The 24,276-nt window shown below is 39.2% G+C and overlaps 1 protein-coding gene and 1 long non-coding RNA gene across 5 annotated transcripts in view; one reads left to right on the top strand and one right to left on the bottom strand.

Annotated features, from left to right (window-relative positions):
* grin2db (glutamate receptor, ionotropic, N-methyl D-aspartate 2D, b) overlaps window positions 1-12,978 on the bottom strand; it is a 61,375-nt gene extending 48,397 nt beyond the window's left edge. Inside the window, exon 1 of one of the 4 annotated variants that reach the window (XM_023964580.2) lies at window positions 12,626-12,978. The gene's annotated coding sequence lies outside the window, so the exon portion shown is untranslated. Of the gene's footprint in view, window positions 1-12,258; window positions 12,540-12,625 lie in introns of those variants that run through there. The other 3 variants (XM_023964578.2, XM_078932729.1, XM_023964579.2) reach the window with 3 other exon arrangements.
* A 150-nt stretch (window positions 12,979-13,128) lies between these two features.
* Window positions 13,129-16,037, top strand: LOC144984422 (uncharacterized). The gene is made up of 2 exons (XR_013648071.1): window positions 13,129-13,406; window positions 15,823-16,037. It is a non-coding gene; the product is annotated as an uncharacterized LOC144984422 (long non-coding RNA).
* Window positions 16,038-24,276: the final 8,239 nt, after the last annotated feature.

Below are 24,276 nucleotides of genomic sequence, written 5' to 3'. Positions count from 1 at the left end.
CTAATTGCATTGTTTCAGTGCTAAGGTCCAATAACAGATTTATAAAAAAAACTGAGTGACATATTTTGAATGCACAGAAAGTTGAGTGATATGTTTTTTTTTAATGCTTCTTCTTTTTTTTAAATTAAGTGTAAAAATGTAGAAGATTTATTTTGAGACAGTGATCTATACGAAATGAAACCAAAGATAAGTTAAGTAAACCAGGTCTGTAAGAATTTGTTACATCTTAGATGCTAATATACTGTGAGATACTTGGATTTTCATTCTAACAAGAAGGCCATTCATTTGATTAAAACAATTAGATTATAGAACAGCTGGCTGCCTGAATACCCAGCAGACTGCGGTGTATTAAGTGTTGGATGCTGAAAGTTTCCAGAACCGCCTCTAGCCACATGTTTTATGAGCAATAACATTATTTCAAGTTTTGTTTGCAGCCTTTTGCAGGGTGTAAATAATTCTACTGATGTAAATAAACATTCCTTCTCTTTTAACTAATTGCTTATTTTTCTGAATGTTCCACCCTTCCGTTGTCCTCCAAACCCCTAAAAAATGCAATCATCGACCACTTTCTCTGCTTTTAGCCCAGAAACAACGAAGCCCATCGTATTACTACTCCCACCAAAGGGGCCAAAACCTTGTAAAGCCACTAAGGACAAAATGAAATTGATTCTAGGTGCCAGCATGATGGTAGGAAAACAATCAAATCACCTCCTCCTGCTTTACTGTACATGCCTGAGCTGCAGTAAGGGCCTGCGGTGACAGAGCAAGAGACCCGTGAGAGCCAGCAGCTGCTCTGCTGGCATCCATGGTTCTCTGAACCCCACTCGCCCTGAAAAAAAGGCACGCCAGACCCTGTATCGCACCGAATCTGCTACGGAAACGTGAACGGGGAAGGGGTATGCTTTGTTGAGAGAGTGGAGGTGCAGAGTTAAGTGTGTTTATCCCCCATTGAGGCTCCGCTGCCTCATTCCATGCTGTCATGCAGAGTAATGGCCCTGCTCCCTGCTGCCCATGGCACGAGCTGCACGGAATCAGACTGAATCGCAATAGCTAGCTTGTCATATACACTTTATATTATATTATATATAAAACAAACGAAAACAGGATTTCAAAAAAGGTATAATATTCTGGACAAATCTTCCCAATTTTTACAGGAGCTCATAACATAATGTGTGGATGCTAAATTGATTCACAGCCAATTTTAGGTCATTTTGAACAATCCGATTCACTGACCTAAAATTGGTCCAGGACATCCTTAGCCAAAATTCAACCAGTGTGACTCAGAAACAAATACCTGGATACTGAACTGATTAGGGATAGGTTTTCCAGATTCCTTTTATTTCTTGCAAAATAATCAAGTGTAAATTAAATATGTGTACAAACAAACAAATAAACAAGAATTAATGGCAAATCACATTCTATTATTCACATTCACATCTGAGTTTCATAAAGTTCAGCCCACTGGTGTTTTTCCAAATCAAAAGAATACAAAGGACACATACTAAAACATTACACCACACGTCTTTGCAAAATTCAAAGTGTTTCCACACATTGGACTATAATGATTTTTTGCTGTCATCCCTTGTGTGTTTGCTGTGATGCCAGCATAGTGTGACTGTGCGACTTGGTTGTTTATACGTTAAAGTAAAAGAAAAACTACTGTGCCTCGATCCAAATGGTTATTTCCAAGATTGATATAATCAGTTTATTTCATTTTGAAATGATTCTGTAATGTTAAAGGTCAAGTTGCTTCAATTCATGTACCACTTGCCTCAGACACATCAATTTGGTTGGAATGTAGGAATATAAATAAATTCATCGAATAATCGATCAATCGACACACCCATAGTCTAAGTATAATATCAACTGGCATGCAATGCTATGTTCACACCAGCAATGTGATGCACACTCAAGAACTTGCTAAATAAGCGTTTTTGAACGCGCTTTAAGTATATGGTTTTCACACTGGGATGTGGCTACCCAACACTAGCGCATGTACCTACAGTTGGAAGAGGCTTGGTACGAAATGTCCTGTGAATGTTGCTCCAGGTTTTTTTGTCAGAGCTCCATCACGCAATAATTAATTTCCCCTCCATGACCCCTTTTCAAACGGTTGGTACTTCAGTGAATTACAAGGAACGCCATCCCTATGTCACTACCAAATCAGTCTCTGATCGGTCAAGGTTCAATTGGTTCCAGTTTCAACATGCGTTCAATGGACGCACATTTCGTAGAGCTCTTAGACTTAAAAACCTGGGTAGTGATGTGTGAAACATAAGAGTTGTGAACACGGAAGCCCAAAACGTGCATTTACATAGATTTTTCCTTGAAAGTGGTCGCTTGAATATGTGCTGCTGAGGTGTGGTGTGAAAATAGCTTAAGAGATATGAACTGCTGCTTCTTATAGAAAGTGAAGAGTTAATGTTCTGTTTCATTTCTCCACACTGAAGACAGCTGTGAGCTTGAGAAAGGTGTTGAAAGTGGCTGCTAACTTTCTGAGCTTCACAGCCAGACTGTACACGGGACCGTAGTAAAAGACGAGATGAAGTGGCGGAGCACTGTGGTACCTATGTGCATATGAGTGGGTGAAACATTGTGTATGTGTGAAGGTGTGTGTGTGTGTGTTGTGCAGGGTAAAATGGGAGTGGGAGCAGAGAAATGAAGAGAAGAGTGCAGCTGGAGCTCTATGCTCCTCATGATAATTGGCCCATACTTCAATCACAGCCACTGGAGTGTGTCCTCTCTGACGGAACAGACCCCCCCACCACCATCTTTCTCCCTCACTGTCCTGCCACACTCACATTCACTCACCCCCTTTTCACTTTGACACACTCCCATACTCCCTTCCCACAGTCCCCAGAAAGTTGGATTTGTAGGTTTTGCACAGTGATTCACCCTCTCATCCATTCATTCACTCCAGCATCTTCATCTTCAGTGGCTCTTTTTTTTCCTACGACTTCTCAGATTTTTGTCTCGAGGCCTCCCCGTTCTTTGTCCTGGACTTCACTCACTCCCCGCTTCCTGTCTTCCCTCAATCACTTCCTCTCTCATTTCTGCATCTCTCTCCTTCTCCCTCTTTGATCCCCGTTGAGCAGAAGAGCCACTAGGCAGGCGAGCATCTCTCCTCTCCATTGTACATAGTGCAGGGAGTGATCGGCAACAGCGCAGCATGCAGGAGCAAAGCACACTGGGCCGCTGTGTTTCTACTGCATGGCTGTAAATAGCAGGAGTGCAGCCTGCTGCTGCACCCGCCGCCTCCGTTGGATTTGATAGCTGTGGCGATCATAACCCATTCAGATGACAAACGACAGAGCTGCCTGTCTAAGCCTCATGACAGTAGGTTCCTACAATGCCAAATATTTTCACATTAGACATTCCACGGGATGTAAACCAGATTACAGCTTCTGTTAGAAAACATTTTTTATGCAGATTAGATACATTTTAGCAGCTATCTGACACAGATTAAACTGTTTAGGTGATGAATTGTTGTTTACAGCTTTAAGGTAGGGCCACATAAGAGGGTGATATTTGTTCTATAAATAAGGTATAAATTACATTTTACAATGCTGTGTCTCTTAAAGTGAGAAAGCACCAATGCAAAGCGTGTGCGGAATTATTCTGTATATTTTGTAAGTAAAGGAGCACAGATTAAACTTTAGTTGGCTCTTCTTGTCAAAATGTCTTTAGGTGTCCTTTTCTGTAACCTTTTGTCAGAACATGATGAAACAGTCTCCATCACGTTCATGTTTCTTCAGACAATGCCATTTAAGCCTCTTTAAACTTAAAGTGGTCATTTGAAATGGATTTTCTTATGGATTCAGATTAAACTCTAGTGCATGGCAGTAGACCATGTCAATTAATCAGACTTCATTTCTGTACATTGAAGGGATGACGCTCCTTAATTGAAAAGGAAGCAATTCAACGCTCCTCCTTCCTCCAAGAATTGATTGAAATCAGACGGAGCTCACCACTGGCCGAGCCGCACCAGCACTAAGAATTTTCTGACCTCTTTTTGCGACAGAGGAAAAAAGCCACAATCGTAAAAACTGAGCTTTCTGGCACGCCAGAGACAAAAGGCGGTGACTGAAATCACTTCCATTATGGATGATCATTACTGAAATATTTGACATTTCTTCATGTTGTCTTTCTAACGCACAACACTCAGCTCAAAGTCTACAAATACCCAAGTGGAGAGTTTACGTACGACCAAGAACGCGTCCAGCAATAAAGCAAATAAATAGAAATAAGACTGTCAGTTTGATTGCAATAAAGCTTAGGCCACTTTGTGAGCATTTATTAGTATTAGCACACACACATGCATGGGTTTTATTTGAACCACTTGTCATTCACATAATCCTCAAGATAGTGACCGCTCACATACATGTTTCTTTGGGCTGTGCAGACAACATAAAGAAAAATGATTTGCGTATGAATGATGCACAGAAATACTTCAGCTGCCCTCTTTTTTTAGGCCTTTCTCTCTTTCTGCACACAAGCAACTCGCATTCAGAAGAGACTGGATACAAATAGTTTACTACAGTATGAGTACTCATAAATATTATTTGAAAAGGCCAGTGTTTGGGGATCTTGCAGAGGGGATGTTAGTCAGAGGCGTAATATTTCAAAGCCTCTAATGAGCTAGGACTAACGGGACATAGACGAATTAAAATAGTTTTGTAAAGAGGTTTTATAGTTTGCATGCATGCTGCCAATTACAGCATAAGTGCTTACTTTTAGGCCAGCCAAGAAGTCCAGGTATTTCATTTTTCACCGTGACACCTGACATCTCGTATAACAGAGGACTGCAGAGATGCTTGCTGTACTTTCACTCCCACCTGACTGTGATATTACATCATTTACGTAATGCAACAAGTGTTTTCATTCTTTTTGTACATGTCCCGAATATCCTTTCAAATGTGTCACCCAAATGCATATTTGTAGGAAATAGGAATTTTTACTGATTAAATACCCAGTGTTCTGTTTTTGGGGATGTGCCTAATTAAATCAAGTTCTGTGAATTTCTGTGGTCAGCCATATAGGAATGATTTTACATCCCCACTGTGAATTTGCATAACATACAGCATAATCATGAATAAAATGCTTGGCTGATTTAACAAGCACTGAGACTGAAATCGGGGACGGAGATTCTCAGCAGATCTGACAAGCTGGAGCAATTACTTATTGGAATATCCAGAACTAAGTGGAACCACAGTCGAGGTTTAAAAATGATCTTCTGTTTTTAAACAGAAACGTTCCATTCTGAGCCAGCTGCTGCAGAATACCACAGCTTCTTTGCCCCATTTGCACAGCGGCTTCCATTAATTCCCCCATTGATTGGTCAGACACTGGGATCACCTAGCCAGATCTAAATCAGTTACTAATTAAAAGAGCAAGATGAAAAGCAGCCGGCAAAGGCAGCCCTTTCAGGACCTGTAAGGTGAAACATTCTGTAAAAACTGCAAATGGGTAAAAAAATTAAAACAGAAAAAAAACACTCGTCTCCGCATAGCAATTATTCAAAATCTTTTTCTGTAGATAAACAGATTAAACTGGTGAGGCAAGTCTTAACTGATAACTGTTTTGCCTTTGTGCAAGGTCACACACAGGCAGGTGCACAAACACACACCCTCACTTGCAGGAATTCACACACAGGCTTTGCATGGATGAACAGCTAGTCTCGACACTTGCACAGGCACAGGGACGTTAAGTAAAATGTAAAATGTGACTCATTAAGTGAGGGCTGCCACGTGTTGTTGCCGTTAAGCTGGATGGTGTCACATGAGAAATCTCCAACACAGCAGTACTCAGGTGAAGGTTTGAATGGCTTTCACAGCACATCTGGCTCTACCCCCCACTTGCAGAGAAAGGTGTTGGAACACTTTGCTGTCATCTGCCATCATAAACGCTGCTGCATCAATGGGGCTCAGGAAGTGAACACCCAAATTGGCAGGACGCTGTGATCGTTTCTGTTCGGATTTTAGGATTAAATTCCTGCACAGGACAGAATAATGTTTTAAACTGGTTAGAATATGTAATGTTGATATTTTTTCACTTGACTTGTCATGACACTGCAATCAATTTTATTAATTGCAAATATTTAAAACCTTGTTTTTAGATATTCAAGACGTTTTAACAGGTTTCCGATTGTTTAAATTTGTCTTTGCTCTTTCTCTTTGAGAAAAGCTTACCAAGCTTTTCTCAAAATCAGCACAGTCAAGAACTTTTTGTCTCATTAAGCGCTAGGATCTAGAAATAAGGTTGAGTCAATTGAGTCAAAATCCTTTCGCTCCATAATCTTGACAATAGAAAAACTTGATTTAAGGTTTAAAAAAACTCATATTCCACTGTGACTTTTTGGTTTAATTTTATGGATTTTATTTTGAAATGTAATAAATATGGACAAGTTAGACTGGCATTCATATTCATTATTTAAATTTTAGATTTATGTTTTAAAAATAATAAGTGATACTTTTGGATTTTATGAGGTTTTATTAAAATGGGTCAACTTGAACTAAGATCCTATTTATCATTTTGTTCATATTTGGTATCTAAAATGAGTCATTTGAACTTGTTACACTAGTAATCAAAATTAACTAAAATTGGGTACATAAATACTTAATGAATGCAAATTATTTGCCTAAAACAAGACAGTTATTTTTTATCTTTTTGTTAGTGATTCTATCTAACAGAAAACTTTTGTAGCTTATTTTTCACTTTGTGGATGCTTGTGGGGAACTCCTTATTTCTAGATTTTGATATCTTATTATTTCTTGTTAAATAAAAATGACTTGCTGCATGGAGAGATATTTTTACTACTTTGTTGAGATTTTCTTCTTAAGATTGTTGTTCTTAACTGGAATCTAAATGCCGTGTTCTAAGCTCTGTTTTGTTCATTTTGGGTTACCTCTTAGAGCTGCAGAAATTCATCAGACAGAAATGTGACTACTTTTTTTTCCCATATGTTAATTAACCAGTTCCAAGAAACAGTGTAACATAACAAGAGATGAAAAAATTCCTAAAGGATATGATGTGCAATTGAAAAAAAAAAAGCAAAACAATCAGCACTGGCAGTTACATCTAAATAATGATCCTTGCAAACAACTGATTGGATTTAATAAAAGATAAACCAATCACTGTCTGTCTGCATCTGGTTTACTTGTTAATGAACCACTAAATAATGAATAATCAGGATTAATACGATTCATCTAGTGTGACTTACAGCCTTGAATTGAACAGCAATAGTGAAATTTCGAAAATAAAAAGGCCAGCAAAGGGAATGAGCTAAACTTGTGAATTCCAACACAGCTGACTTAATATTTGGATAAAAGCAGATGACACAGATAATCCCATGAATGAACCTGTGATTTGTTGGACTGCTCACTGCAAAATATGTGAATGAGTGTCTCTATTTCCCAAAGCTGCAGCCGCTGAGAGGATGCCACTGCTAACTGAGCAGATTACATAACAATAACCCTGATGAATCTGAGCAGCACCAGATCATGGTTGGGATTTCAAGTGGGTCATTTGGAAGATTAAAGGAAGTTAATGCACAACTGAATCAACCCTAAAAGATGTGCCGCCTCTGAATTAGATAGCTTGAATCTTAACAGAGTCCATTTTCATTGATACAAATTAGAATTTTCTCACATTGCTCCTTTTGATCCCAAAACTTATGGAAGCGATTCTGTAGCATAATTAAAAATAAAAGTCAAAACCAGAAATACTTTTTCATTTTTAAAATGAAGCTGCATTTTTTGACTCAAAATTAAAATGGAAAAGCAATCCACCAAAATGCTTTTTCATTTTCTTCTTCAGCACTGCTTATTCTGTCGCTTAATTAAAATTATAATAAAAATGGTATTTGACATTTCATTTTCAAAAAGTTCTCCGGTAAATGTGTAGCAAAATTCATTTAGAAATGTCTAATTTGACAATTAAAATGGATTAACAGAAATGCTTTTTAATTTTCAAAATGTAACTGCATCAAATTACTCAAAATTCAAACGAATAAGCATTCTTTCAAAATGCTTTTTCATTTTATACTTTAAAACCGCTTATTCTGTGTCATAATTAAAACGAAAATGCAGAGAGGTGATTGCATTTTCTTTTTAACATCCACCCTGCGAACATTGTCGCATTATTCAATTCGAATAAACGTCAGGGCGATGACGTCAGTGCTATCTCCGTGTGTCCGGCTGCTAAGAGACACATGCTAGGAGCAGAGTAGCTTTGTGTTAGCTGCCGAGAAGAGGGCTTTGTGATGGTTGTGAACTTCTGCTTATTTTACACAGCTTCTCAGGACTACGTAGCAGCATTTCCGCCCTTCTGCGGACGCACCACTGTTTGTCAAATTAAGTGACAGGATAAGCGGTGTTGAAGAAGAAAATGAAAAAGCATTTTGGCGGATTGCTTTTTCATTTTAATTTTGAGTCAAAAAATACAGCTTCATTTTGAAAATGAAAAAGCATTTCTGGTTTTGACTTTTATTTTTAATTATGCTACAGAATTGCTTCCATGAAAACTATTTAAGTTTAAGAAAACACACTGGAGAAACTTTCATCTCAAAACCCTCCTTTGCTTATTGCTAACCTTCACTTCTTCTCCAATACGAGAACATGCACAATCTATTCAGATGCAAGCACATTAGCATTTGTAACATCTGTATAAATGGAACCTAAAAGAATTGTACACATTTAAAATATTAAACAGAAAGCACTTTTTCAATTTAACGTTAAGCCCAACTTTGTACCTGGAACTTACCAATATATTATTGTTTTCAGTATGTAAGCTGCTTGAAATGCGATGTGTGAAGTTTGTTGAGAAGAGAATGAGTTGCTTTTGCCCAGTCTACAGCATTGGAAACGCACGACACAAAAGCCCTGCATGACATGCAACATGGGCTGCAGACACAGTCTAACATAGTTTTTATAAATGCCCCCATTTCCTCTTTTTAATAACCACTTGTGCTGTCATTTCCTGCAACATCCATCACGATGAGGGACTGCACCACACTGCTGCAAAATTGCTGCGCAAAATACTGCTGTACATCCCTCCAATGCTTCCCTTTATTTTCCTTCCCTCTGTATGTGTGCTTCTGTTTTTGTGGTGCACACACCGATGTATGTTTGGTGCATTGAGTGTGTGCACGACATAATCAGTGTGCATACCATGGGCAGGGTCCCTAGGTCTTTTCTCATCCAAAACTCTGACTTGTGTGTTTGTGTGTAGTGTTCGCTGGTTGTGTTTTTTGTCTTTGCTACGCATGTGTGTTTCTCTGACTAGATACCCAAGGGTCTTTCTCTGAATGCACTTTCAGAGAGTTTGTGTGACTGTGTATTGCATGCAGCCATCTGAAGCTGTGTGCCTGCTAACATTCTGCACTTGCATTCCCAAAACACGCCGCAGGCTTTTGGTTCAGGTCTATGCATGCATTTGTGTGTACGCAACTGTTTGATAGAAACTGTGTGCAAGAAGTGCATGCTAACTTGTCCCTAGGCATCCTGTGTCATTGCACCTGCACTGTGTTGTTAATCTGTCAATCTGCTGGCCCCTCTGCTCGTCTTTCTGTCTCTTTTGATCTCCACTTGTGTTTTTAAGTGACGGCCTGCCATGCTGGAAGGAGTTTGTTTGTATATCAAGGGGACCTCTGGTCTGGAGAATCCAACTAGTGGTTCCTCTGGGTATGGGTGTTACAATCTGTGTGCTCCTTTCTGAGCACAGATTTCCAAGAGCTCGACTGATAGCTCTTAAAAAACTCTATGGTGGGTGATTGTTTCTAGCTATCGTTCTTCATTATACTATATGTTAGAAATGTGTATTTTAATGACTCTTCTTGCAGCGCTTGAAATTCTCTAGAGCCAGATATTTGCATCAGATAATATTAAGTGGTAAATTGAAAAAAAAACACAGTTTAAATATAAAACCATCAAAGCACAAAGTCCAGACTTTTAAGAGACAACATGGGGCTTAAGAACTACTGAGTTTGTTTTTATTTTTAAGTATTTTTGTTGTTTCTGACTGCTGCGAATGATTCCCTTGACAAGTTGATGAATTGACCTGTCATGTCAGCTGTAGCTGCATGCAGTGCGTGTAAAAAAAATAAATAAATGAAAAACTTCAGCTTCTTTCACGTTGTTTGATCCATTTCAAATACGCCTGCTTTGGTTGGGAAAGCAACCTTTAGCCTTATTCAATTATATAAACCTTTAAATCAAGTTCTCTCTATGCGCTAGATTTTGTAATATTAAAAATGTAAAAACTTGTTCTTATAATTCACAGAAGATATTTTTAAGACTGAACATTTTAAAAAAAGGAATTAAAATTTTAGAATCTGTACTGTACAATTAAGACTTTCACATGGTTTGATAGCCAGTCTGCTCAACGTTTCTGCCCTCATGATTTCATTATAGAGCAATCTTTTTTCGAGTTATATGGATTTATTTAATGACTACAAAGCAGAGAAGTTATCAGAGAATATTAAAGTCTGTAGCTAATAAGTTGGGCTTATTTGTTCCTATAGGTTTTCAACATTTTCATGAAAACCTGAATTTTCCTCAAAATAGATCCCATGTCACATTTCACTCGAGGACCATCACTGGGCCTCACGGCTCCAAAAACCTGCAGCAGAGGCCAGAAAAGCATGCATGGAGAGGGGAGCCATGTAATCGCTCCAAAACGACCGCCTCTGATCTCATTAAAGGCTAATTGATGTTCTTGGTTAACAAGCTTTACCTTAATGAGTTGTATCAAAAAATACTCCCGGTGACATGTGTACTGAGGGTGGAAGATGGATCTTTGTGGGGGGAAAAGGAAGGAGGAAAGCCCCCGCCAATGCTGCATCAAAGCTCACGATGAAAGGAGAGGTGAGATGTAGAAAAGAAAAGGTGATGTGCAGAAGAGGTCACAGGTTGTGGAGGTGAAAAAAAGATGGAGGAAAAAAGGGAGTAGATGGAAGAAAAAGCAGGTGTGGGTGGTGGGTTTGAGGCTTTTTTTTAAACTATTGGTGAAGAATCAATCAGATCAAATTGATTAGAGACCCTGAATGTTGGCTCTGCTCCTCTCATCTGTGTCTTCCCATCACAGCCCCCTATGAGATTCACTTCAAGCAATCTTAACACTGACCCGGTTCTTCCCGTATTGTCTTCCTCACACCCTCTCTGTTATCTCTCCCTCCCTCCACACCTTCTGTTTCTCTCATCCCCCCTTCCCTCCTGTCTACCGCGGCACACAGCTGGTACAGTACCGATCTCTCCGAGCAACTGTACAGCAGGGAAAGGGACACTGAAGGCAACACTTTAGGGGGCAGCAGGGCATGCAGCATACTGCTGCAGTACGCCTGTGCGGAACATTTCACATGGTTTGTGAGGCGAAGTGATGAACTACGATGAGCACATCACCTGTGGGTGAAAGAGCTGATTGAAATGGATATCAGCTTGAGGATTCAGCACAGAAGGGGGGTGGGGGAAATTCACCCCCACAGACATGGAGAAAACAAACACATTTATTACAATTACAAACTGGATTAATGAATCCAATGACTTCTCAGTGCAGGCCCATAAATTTGACATTGTCACTCTCAAGCACTGCAGTAAATCTGTGTGAGAAAACATCCTTTTCCATTTTACAGGTCAACAACAAGATGTTTTCCCCTGGTGGTCTTCATCATCCTGCAAGGCCCGACTTTCCCTATTTTTCCCCTCCAATAAATTATATTTGGAGGTTTTTGTATGTTAATCTCTTGCTTTTTATTCAAAAGCAAAAGTTATTCAGGAGATTTAGAAATCTGCATAGTCAAATCGGCTCTTTCACACTCCCAGATGGAGGAAAAAAACGAGTAAAAAACGAATTCCAGCTGTCTGATGTGTTAAGAGGCAAGTCAGCCCGTCGGAAAAGATTCCTCGGTGGCAACAGAGGGGCAACTCTGTCCCGCCATATACGCCCAAATACTCACGTATCGGGATATAAATAGAATGACAGCGGAGAAAACTGATCGGTAATCTTGCGGGCTCGTAGAGCTGGATCTCCAAAACGCACAGGCAGACGCGCACACGCACAAACGCACTCACGCATCTCCACTGACCACGTAGAAAATAAGCATCAACAGATATGATCACTTCAATTAATGGATCCGCAGTAAAGTGACGGGGGGAAACTGCAGCCAGCTCTGACTAAACGAAGCAAAAACTCTTTCTTTATTAATAATGCACAGACAGACAGAATCTTAGCCTGAAGGCTGGGTATCTATGATCATTGAAGTACCTGTAAAGTGTGCGCATGAGTGCGTATGACTGAGCTATCTATTCAGTCTGCCGTAAAGGACCTGTGCGCTTGTGAGTTTCCAGGCGCAGCAATGACAGAGGGGTCAAAGCCCCGGTGCGCCGGCCGCTTCCACCTTTCCGTCTCCATACATCCGTCTCCCCCATCACAGGCGTCCTTGCAGATGTCCAAAGCAGAGCCCCTTATTCCTGTCTCAATGACGCGTTGCGCCCGAGCCGCAATTAATCCAACCAAGAGAGTCTGTGTGCGTGTTTGCGCGGAGTGAAGCAGCAGGAAGAGGATGAAAAAAATGCCACGGCACTGCAAAGCTCATTAAAAAAAGAAAAGAAAAAATAACAATTCCACTTACTGTTTTTCACCAGCCTTTCCCCCCTCTTTGCCCGCGTCTCTCCATCCTTTTTCACATCCTTTCCCTGTTTGAGGTATCCGTTTTGCAGGTGTCCCCCCACCACAGCCACCGCCGCCACACGCGCGCACACACACACACTCACACACACACTGAAATATCTATCTAAATATGTATCTGTTCTACATGTATTCAATTTCTCTGATCTCTCTCTTCACCTCTCTCCCCCCTCTTTCCTCTCCTCTCTCACACGCACTCTCTCCCGTTCTCCCTCTTTCCCTGTTCTTTTGTTAAAATTCAGTATATGCGCCCCGTCGCCTGGCAACCGTCAACCTCCCTCTCTCCCCCTGTATCTCTCGTTTCCTCCCCCCCCCCTTCCTCCCTCCATCTTTGGCGACACGTGTTGAATGCTAAACTTAGCGGTCCGGAATAAAATTAATAAAAGGATGGACGCTCTATCCCCCGCCGGTTCTCTGGTCCCCTCCACCCTCCACCCTTTTCCTTCTCACTGTCTCGCGTATCGTAATGCAATATAAATATTTACAAGAACCACTCAGACCCCCTCCTCCTCCTCCTCCTCCTTTCCCTGGCGTCCCTTCCGCATTTCACCTCCCTCCCTCCTTCCCTCCATCCATCCATCCATCCATCCATCCATCAGTGGCTCCCCTCCCTGCATCCCTCCCTCGCCGTCCTGCCTTTCTTTCACCCCCTCCTGCCTCCTATCGCCCGTTTCTGCTTCTCCAAGCAAAACGGAGGCGCCACACCAGCATCTGTGGATCCACATGTGAGTGTCAACCGGCTGCCTGAGCGTCTCTGCATGCAGAGCTGCAGCGGGCGTGCATGCGAATGAGAAATGCACACTGGAGCAGCGTGTCAGTGATTATGTGGAAGATGCTGGCAGTGACGGAGAGCCGTGGGGTTCTTGGGGGTGCTGTGTTACAATGTTGCTGTGGAACGGACACAACATGCTCTGTTCAGACAACTTTTTGAGAGAATGCATGCAACAGGAGACTATGAATTGCTGCTCCTTCTTTGACGGAGTAAAACATACCAAAAAAAAGTTGCAAAAGCAGCACCATCGACAGTGTGAGCTGCAGTCCAGTAAAAAAACATCACCAGCATAGCTGGACAGGATCGAAACTTTCCAACAGATACTTTATTTTACTCTATTTTAAATCTGAAGCATGTTCACTCTGTAGAGAAATGAAGTAAAAAGTGCACAAATGTACGGAGCCCGTGTCCTGAGATGGAAAAAATAAAATATGTCTCTTTCCCACAAATTAATATCTTGTTCCCACGAAATAATATTCCTTTCCCAAGAAAAACAATTTCTTTCCCGCGAAATAATTAATTCATGCAAACGAAATAATTACTCACGTCATAAGTCATTCATAAACACGGTACTGGTAGACGGACAGCCAGCTGCCCGAATGCCGGCATGACAAACAAGCGCTCCGCGGCGGAGCTAGGAGCTATGTCCGATGAATTGCTGCGGTATGGCGAAGCAGCAAGCTTGGGTATCCTAAATCTTATGATATTTTTCTTATATTAATTGAGACATTAATAAATTGATCTATTTTTTTTCTTTTTCCTTTCTTGAACGAATGTGGGTCACAGAGACACGTAAGTTACCACTGAAAGCGGCTTTTGCGGCAGGATGGAGAACATATCCGTGTTTATGAATGACTCATGACGTGAATAATTATTTCGTTCGCATGAATTCATTATTTCGTTCGTACGAATTAATTATATCGAGAGAACTCAATATTAATTTGTTGGAACAAGATATTAATTTGTGGGAACAAGATATATTTTATTTTTTCCATGACAGGACATTGGCTCAGTACAAATGAGACACATCTTAAAGGTTTTAGAGGAGCTTTAAGTTCAAATGTAAAGGTGTACAGAGTTTTCCTCCATAAATGTAAATGCACATCTGCCTTCAACCTAAATGCAACATCGCCATTCTAGATGCAAGTAACAAACAAATAATACTTCTTTTGCTTACTTTTTTTCTTAGTCTACATGCATTATAAATATATAGTTAAGTTATAAATGTGAGCTATTTTTTTTTTACTTTACATTGTCAATTAAATACATTTTTGAGATCATTATTCTCCTAACGGATATATAAAAAGAAACTTTGACAAACACATGAGAAAGACATTGATTCATTAACAAAGAGATGCTGAATAACAGTATTACTTTTTTTAAAAGTACCACATGACAAAAATGAGCCAAAATTCCTGTAAAACTTTGTGAGACCACTAATTTCTTAATGTGTTATGATCAGAACTTCGTTTTTGGACTGTTTCTTTGTTGGGAAGTCCACATTGATGTCATTTTTGTTTGGTTTGATATTACCTATTTTTATTACCGAAATGCGTTTCTTAGTTCAGCACAAAAAAATATGGCAACTGTTTGAACAATGTTTTGCAACGCAATAAAACTCAAGCTGAATAGGTTGCAATACTTTTTCTCCCGTGGCTAAATCTTGTCATGTAATAGTTTTGTTGGATTCCTACATTTGTTCCAAACACTTGTTTTCCAGCAAAGAGATGAGAAGAGATGAAGGGTTTTGTCTGCCAAGATGCGTGCTGGAGATTCCCAGCATGAAATGTGTCCTGCATCAAATTTTCCTATTAATTAAATAGTAATTAAAAATAGTTACGGTTAAGTTTGAAAAATACAATGTAAGAAGTAGACTATTATTATTTTTATTATTTAATTGGGGAAAATAAAAATATATATTTTTTTATTAAAGCTTTATTGTTCCAATTGTCCCATTGAGATTAAGAATCTCTTTTTCAAGTGAGTCCTGGCTAGGGGGAAACAATAAATTACATTTATAAAAAAAATATCAACATTTAAAACATAAACTAAATAAAAATGAGGGCTTATGTAGAACAGGTACAGTTAAAAGTGACTCTCTTCCAATCTCAGCCTGGATTTAAAAATATTAAGAGGAATGAGTTTGTCATGGTGCCTCTGGCAGCGCTCCTCCCCCTCCCCTCTCTGCTCTGCTCCTGAGGACTCCCAGCTGTTTCCACTCAACTCATCTACCTGCAGCCTTCATAAGGAGATCCAGATCCAGCATTCCTCGCCAGTTCGTTGCTCCTCCATGGTGCCTAGTCTGGTCATCTATGTTTTGCTCTTGAACCGTGATCCCACGTTAATCTCTGCTTTTGTCTGGCTTCCAGGAAAACAAACCCTTCACGAGTGAAAACCTGGGAACGCTCCTTAAACCTTTTGGACCTCTTCGCTGCGCCACGATCATGTTCATGCCTATCCTCCTCCCACGCCACAACCTCGAACCTGTATGCCAGTCTCTCACTCAGCTTCTCACTTGCAGCCGCCAGCTGTCATCCTCGCCAACGTCTCCACAACCTGCAAAGAAATAAATCATCTTTACTTAGCTTCTCTCTCCTGTCTTCCTTCCGGGTTCCAGCATGTGGGTCTGTATTTGTTCCTTTCAAATAATGACAGAGTTCTTTTAATTTCCAGGTGATTTTGTAGAGTGTTCCATGTGGAGGGGCCTGAAAAGACAAAAGCCGTTTTTTCCCAGTTCTGTACGATCAAATGGAACAGCGAGCAATAGATGGACATTTGAACGCAATGAAACACAAAATAAAAATAGTTAAATTGACATGATAAAAAGAGTGGGTGAAGGAAAAATCTTATCAACTTCCATCCCATTCTTGATATATTTTACATTTTTACATAAAATCATTTATAACAAACACAAAAAAAGTAAAGAAAATTTACCCCAAACATGCATCAAAACCACATCATGAAATTATGATTGTCGATTGTCCCGTTCTCTGAGTTATACGTTTCCAAAGTTTTCAGTGGTTTTGTGTGTAGGTGTGTGTGTGTTTGTAATATTTGTACTAATTTTGATGCTTTCTTACATGTTTTTCCACTTCACCAAAACAGAAATACACATAGTCCTCACACAAGATTGTTTGTCATTTTTTCATAAATATTCTCCTCCTCTTTACTTAAACAGTTCTGTATGCTCTCGTGGAAGTAGTTTTTTTAGCTTTATAAATTATTTCTATTGTTTTATATTTCAATAACCTTTACAACAATTACAACATGGTAAGACAAATCTTTATGTTTTTTCAAAGTAGTTTTTCTTTGAGTATTGTCAAAAATTATTGATTCACATCTGATTTTTAGCCTTTTATTAACCCAAAAAAGTGCAAATTTCAACTTAGAAAAGTTAAAGCTTACATCTTTTTTTGTATGATAAAAAACAATCATCGCACACAAAGTTTGAGAATGCCTTTTAGAGATGTTAAATAATATTTTTTTATGAAAAGTTTCAAGAAATGTTTAACGATAAAGTACAACGTTGTTGCAAAAATAAATGTTACCTGCATAGTGATGCCCGTCTCACACAAGAATGGAAAATAATTGGTAGTGCTCATGTCATTAAAAGAGTTCAACCTTTAAAAGAAAGAAAAATCCGCTCCAACAATTCTGCCTTTCGAGAGATGGGGTCCTCATTACTGTTCATAACCCACACACAAAGTTGTCAACAGTTTTCATGCGGGCTAATCTTCATTAGGAAATATTAAACCTGTGACAGATGGGAAACTTTCAAATGAAACTAACAGGAAAAGACAGAGAAATGCTGTTGCTGACCCTTTAATTTAAATTTCAGGGGTGAAGAAAGCCCCTGAAGTTGTTCAGGGCTCATAGACTGTTTCCAGACAGAGACAGAGAAAGACATGAATGTATTTTATCACGTTTCCATTAAAGGTGATTTATTTTCTGAATCGCCTCTCTCAAACAGCCACACACACTTCTCTTTCCTGTGTCTGCTAGTTATTGCTGCTCAGGATGTTTTGTGATGGAGTGATGTTGCCCTGGGGACAGCTGGTCATTATTCAACTTGCTATGTACTCAGTGATCTCACATCTAGAATCAGTCCATATGGTAATAAAGTGAGGATGTGAAGCAATGAAGCTCAACTGTTTGTCCTATCACTGTTATTTGGTGGTGGTGCAGCAAGAGTGGCAGCCATCATTTTTTGGGGCCGTATGGTTTTTGATAACAGATACATATCTGTTTAGTGGTGCGTTCACTGTCGCTGCCGTGGCATTAATAGGCCAGATACATATCAGCTACTCTTATTTTCTGCCACAATGATACAGTGAAGCGGCTGTTGTACTCTTCATATTCCTCTTGTTATCTGTGTTTGCCACATGCATTCATCTTTATTTGCATTCATCAATCAATTCATCATCGCAGTTCGCTCGTGTGCTCCTCCCTCTTCTCTGCTGTCTCTGTGGTGGGCTCTCTATTTTGCCTGGAGCCTATGGAGACATTGGAGTGGTGACATTAAGGTTTATGAGGCATGTGATGGTATGTGTCACCGGTGTATTTACTCCACAGTATGTGTCCACATGCTTTTTGCAACATAAAAGACCCTCAATGTTTGAGGATATTTCCTTGATAGTTGCAGTCCAGGAGCTCATCCTCTCTCATCTTTGATAAGAAGAAAAAACATTCGGCAGATCACTTTTCTCTTTCCCTGGGTTTATATGAATAAAGAGGTTGAGTGTAGGAGACCATTTGATTTCTGTTGATTGGTGTAATTTGATGTGACTTGGCTCTCCTATCTCTGTTTACGCATCTGTTTAACTCAGAGCTAGCAGTCAAACAGTAAGGTTTTCCCTCTTTTTTGGTACACTCCCTCATACAAATACACACAGATACAAATAAAGTGTGTACACAGATGTACAAAGGATAGAGCTACATGTGGTTGTGTTGACCTCGTAACACTGTTTTAGCAGATGTATCTCAAAATCATATTTTTTAATATAGTAGATATGGTTTCATAAATGTAGTGATCTAAAGAAAAGGATCAAGAGGCATATTTTATAAAATTAAGCCAAAGCTAAGCCTATGATTAACTGAAAACACTTTGAAACTCCCTAAGAACCCATTCCAAGGATAATCATGTTTTGGTGCTTTTTACGTGTTTTTGTAGCATTTACTACAGAGCCTGTGTCCTGACATAGAAAAATAAAATATATTTCCTTCCCACAAATTAATATCTTGTTCCCACAAATTAATATTCTGTTCCCACAAAATACTACTCTGTTCCCACAAAATATTATTCCGTTCCCACAAAATACTATTTCGTTCCCTCTAAATAATTAATTCTTTCGAACGAAATAATTATTCACGTCATAAGTCATTCATAAACACGGATATGCTCTCTGTCCTGCCACAAAAGCCGCTTTCAGCAGTAACTTCCGTGTCTCTGTGACCCACATTCGTTCAAGAAAGGAAAAAGAAAAACAAGAATGATCAATCTATTATTGTCTCAATGAATATAAGAAGAATATCATAAGATTTAGGATACCCAAGCTTGCTGCTTCGCCATACCACAGCGATTCACCGGACATAGCACTTAGCTCCGCCGCGGAGCTTTTTTGCTTGTCATGCCGGCATTCGGGCAGCTGGCTGGCCGTCTACTGGCCAGCCAGCTGCGGTATGGAACATTGTAGTTTAGGGTTGAACAGGAATAATAATATTCAAGACTTGTCTTTTATTTGGATACTCGTTAGCGGTCGCTTTACATCTGAAGGCTAGTAGGCTACATGCTACGTAGTCTATCATTTCTCCTATTGTCTTTGAAGGCATCACAATTACAGGGGCACGGTGATTGGTCGAGATGCAATATGGGATATGTGTGATGCATGATGGGATACGTAGCATGTAGCCTTTGGATGTTTTATTACTTCCATGTCAGGACACGGGCTCCGTATTTTTCTCATGATAGAGGACATATAAAAATAATAAAAAAAGGATAAATTCACAGTAAAAAACAGAACTCCTACTGCTCTGCAGAAACTAAGTCTTAAAAATGACACAGGCTTTTTGACTTTGGCTAAAAACTGCTTAATCATAGTTAAAAGAATACTGGGAACAATTTTACAATAGAAAAAATACAGTTGAAACCAAAAATTTAAGGGAAAAGTAAAAGATTACGGCATTTGGAAAAAACAAACAAACTTAGCCTTAATTATTGTACATATTGGAGGAAAAAAATAATCCAGAATTCATTGTCAAGCTGCAAACAAACTATACAAATATTAAAATAAAGAAAAGTATGTTGGAGAAAAGACAGAAAATTAATAATGATAAATTATTTTCCTTTCATGCATGTTTTACGATTAATAGAGCATTTTGAATGTCACAGTTTTCGTAAATACTGATACAGAGCTGCATAACTGCTTCAAATATCACGGACAATGTTGCTGGCAAATGAACTGCCTATGAAAAGCACAGCAAAGACATAATCTGATTTGAGGTTAATGCAATCTCAAAATTACTTGACTCTTTCTGATGCAGCTTTATAGTTGCTGAAAAAGTTTTCCCTTTCCCTGCCACTAAACTTTTAGAATAGTCAATAAAAGTACCATCTCCAAACAGATTTGTGATTGATTGATGGCTTTTGCTTTGATTTAAATGGAAAAAAAAAAAACCCCCAATGCACTTATTTATATGCAAACAGGAGTAAAAGTTACATACTTAATGATACAACATATACACAAAAGTCTTAGAAAACTCAATTTGATATGTTGTATCTAGAAATTCCTATGACGCAGATGGTTGTTCACCCACAATTAGCTTCATTTTGCCACTTTAGCCAGAAGCTTACATTAAAAACGCAGTTATTCGCATGTTTGTATTATATATGCAAGTATATATATATCACCCATATTGGAAACAAACAAAAATTGTATTTCTTTGCATACTTGATAGCCACCTAATGCTATCTTATAAATTATTCAAGCATAAAAAGCAAACAACTCTTGGGATAAACTGCCGCTATGTCCGTACAACGTGGAAAACACAGCAAAGAGTCTATTTTAAATCCTCTGGTGATGCACAGGTACCAACACTGGACAGAAAATGTGTGAAAAACAGGCAGCGTTCGAAGAAAACCTTTTAAAAGTCCTTCAGAAAGCAGCAGAGGCATTGGTCAGGAGCACTTTAAAAGATTACAAGAAGGTCTGCTCCTAGGATGCCAAAAAAAAAAAAAGGCTGAGTTTAGACCAAATACAACAGGATAGAGAACTAGAGAACACATTTATCAAAGGTGTCATTAGAGTATTTCTAAGACCTATTAAGGGATTGATGTTCTTTTATTATGTCTTTGGTGTAAGTTCTTATTAGAGAAAAGAATCCTCTTATTTTTCCCAAAGGCATGTATGTTTGACATTACCAATTTGGCCGCTGGAGCTAATGCCTTAGTCACCATTTCCCTTACTGGTGGATACAGGCTGTCTGCAGGCAAAAAATGGGTAAACCCACACAGGTGTTAGCCTGATAAAAGACCGCTCGGAGACCCAGTAGAGCAAAAATGTTCATGAACATTTTTCTACGGGCATGCTGCGGACACATCTGCGTTCTCTTTCAGATGCAGCTGCACCTTTCTATGACCCTCCACTGGCCCAGACAACCCATAAACCCGCTCCACCCATGCGGGTCAAACCCCATACAGCTACATGAGACTGCGGCCTAGCATGGAGAAAAGTGTAGTTCTAATCTCAATCCCACATAGACATTTTCCAAATGTCTTTTTTTTTCAATAACCTCTTCATTTTGTTCTATTAGCCAAAATAATTAAGAGTGATGTGTTTGGCAGAGACAGTTGAAAATACATACAAGAGCTTTCGTATTAGAAGAATGAACATGCCACAAAAATGTTGCACTACAAAAAAACAGGGGTGGAGTTAAATTGCCATTAGGTGTCATCCAAAAACGATATTGAAATGGAATGCTCACAGCCAAGCTGACATATTTCTTTTTAATATGGCTCTTAGAGAAATTGGCATTAGCTCACCTTTCCCAATTCCAAGTCTTTAATATTAACTCAACTCTTGTCTAGCTTCACAGCAAAGATATGAAAGTAATGTCAGAAAAAATTGTTTTAACCTTTACTATTGAAGAAACTCAAAAGTTGCTCATCAGATTGCAGATGCTTCAGGAGCTGGAGCAAAAGCACAAGGTTTTTGATTGCTGTTGTGGATTTCGTTTTCATGCTTCAAAGTTTTTCGTATGTATTTATGTTTTGTTTGTTTGTTTACACCTTTAGTTGGTTTGTTTTTTTCACATAGGGACTTTCACTGACCTCATCTGATTTAGTGTCTGAGAATTCATCATTTTGAGCATCCGAGTTCAGTCCACTAAAAGGTATTTCTCTTGCCGTTTGGTACGGGAGGTAAAAGCTGGCATGATGACTTTCTGAGCCTTGCTAAACCAGGCAATATTAGCATTAAAAGCATGTGGCAAGCAGGTGCACGGTGGAGGGCGGTTGGATGAAATGAAAGCAGAGAGGATATGAAAGGGATACAGTAATATAATGGGTCGGGTGGCTTGATGCTCAAAAATCATCGGAGGAAACAAACTGTGTGGAAAGGGACAAATGCTGTGAAAGGACCGTGTGTGGGCCACTGTGTTCAACAAATCAAATCAACAGAGAAAAGGTTGTTGGTATGTTTGAATAACTTTACAAAAGTGCTGGGTAAAAAAGTGTAACTGAAGAAAATATTTAACTGAGAATGACTTAATAGGAAATTTACTTAAAAGTCCCTGACATCACATTTCTTACCAGTCTGCTACTAAAAGGACTGATTGCTTTTAGGTGGTGCATGAATGTTCTGAAAACAGCATAAGAGTCCTTTAACTTAGGCGTCTACCAGTTTTTGTTTGCACCACTTTTAATATTGCACTCATAAAAATTTGTTCACAATTACGAAGAAAAAAATAATAATAGTGGAAATATGCTATAACCCTGACCATAAGTGGACTGTACAAATGTCTCCTATATTTTTTTTTTTGAGCTATAGTCCTCAGCTCTACAGTGGAGCTGTTGGGCATGCTCTTTAAATCATCAGGTGTCTATTATTTACTTTTGGCAACATCACACACTTCAAAGATAGTAACAATCAGAGATTTGCCTCTTAATACAAACCAATAAGCCTCCTGACCACACCTTTTCTTGCAGTCAACAGGACTTTGTAAATTAAGGCACTAAGAGCATCCAGGTCTTTCAAAGAGGGGGCAAAATGTTTATTTTTTAAAGTTGCAGTAAATGTTTCACTCTGTTTTGCATTATTCACCATCACTCATATTTCCCTCTGCTCTCATACTAAAATGATAAAATAACAGTGGCACTGGAGTTTATTTGTTTGTTTGCTTTTTGTGTATATTACAAAATAGAGTCAGGACATGAATGCAGCCATAATCCATTGCTCCCTGCCTATCCACTTGTTTCCAGTACCATTCCTCTCCACTCCTGGAATAAATATTTTCTCTTTTTTGGTCCACATTTGCCTCTGTGCTGTGGCTCAACTTCTGTCCCCATGGAAATCCTTGATGAATATGTTGAGCCCACGCCCTCTGATCATCCCAGAGCTGAATACCTTTATATACACTTGCCTCTGGCTTCCCAACATGGTTGTAAAAAATGTCTCTCCTCCCTTTACCCTCAGACTTACAAATACACAAAGGAATAATACAATCAGATTTAAATCTTTTCTTCTTTTCTTTGCACACAAACTCTTCAGAGACAAAACCATATTATTTCCTCTCTCTGTGGAAATGATCTGACAATAGCCCTGCTTGGTTAGAATAACAGCGAGGTTTAAGAACACACAACTGTTTCAATCAAAATCTATAGTTCATCTGGGAACGTATTCACATTCAGCTATTGTGAAATTGGGTTTGAAGTGCTGAGAACATGAGAACGGCGATAAGCTGCACTAAGTTTTTCATCTGCATTTTTCAGGAATCTGAAACAGAAAAAAGAAGCCCGTGTGTGATGACATATGTTTGTATAAGTGTTTGGAGGAATTAATGATGGCAGTTGTCACGTCTCTTGTGCCAACTTATCCTGTTGGCAAGTGCGTTGACTGGCATGCGCTGGAACACTGTGTGGAGCTCCTAATGACGTTGGATAGGCCCTTATCCCACTCACGGTGTTCGTGTATTAGGAGATTGGGACTCGATAACAATAAGTGAACGCTGTTTCATTCAGGTCGCCAAGGGACTCACCCCCACCCCCGGCAGGCAGTCCTCCTGTGGTATCAATTAACGAGTTGGTCCAATCAATGTCTTAGCAGTAGTGTGATAGATAACTACAAGAAGATTAGAACTAAGCTTACATCTTAACACAGTGGACTGAGGCACACAAACATACCAAAAACCCCCACTAACAGCAAATAAAACAGATGTTAGAACAACAGCTTGCATGCTTATTTTGTGTGTTCTTTGTAGTTGCATCATACTGCATTTGTGCCCTAAGACGCTTTTTGAGCAGTGGAAAATAATTGACTTCTCACACTGTTGTCTCTGTCCTCTTATTTTTTCTTTTTGCTGAGCTAAAGTCTGACCTACATACTGCAGGTTTTTGATGATAGGACCAAAACACAGATCAGAGGTGTCCAGCGGGCTTGTTGAGAATGGAGAAAAATGGGAGGCAGGAGGTCTGGACTAACTTACAGACATGTAGATTCCCACGTATAGCTGTATGCAGACTATATAAGAAATATTTTTGTTTGATCCCAAACTTTTTATTTTACCTTGATAAAAAAATATGTTGCACATTCACTCTGAAAACCTTGAAA

This window comes from Oryzias latipes, chromosome 16, assembly GCF_053564925.1.
Source record: "Oryzias latipes strain Hd-rR chromosome 16, Olatipes_Hd-rR_3.1".
Taxonomy (NCBI): Eukaryota; Metazoa; Chordata; class Actinopteri; order Beloniformes; family Adrianichthyidae; genus Oryzias; species Oryzias latipes.
Note: the sequence above shows the minus strand (reverse complement) of the source record. Positions and strands in the feature narration are given on the sequence as shown.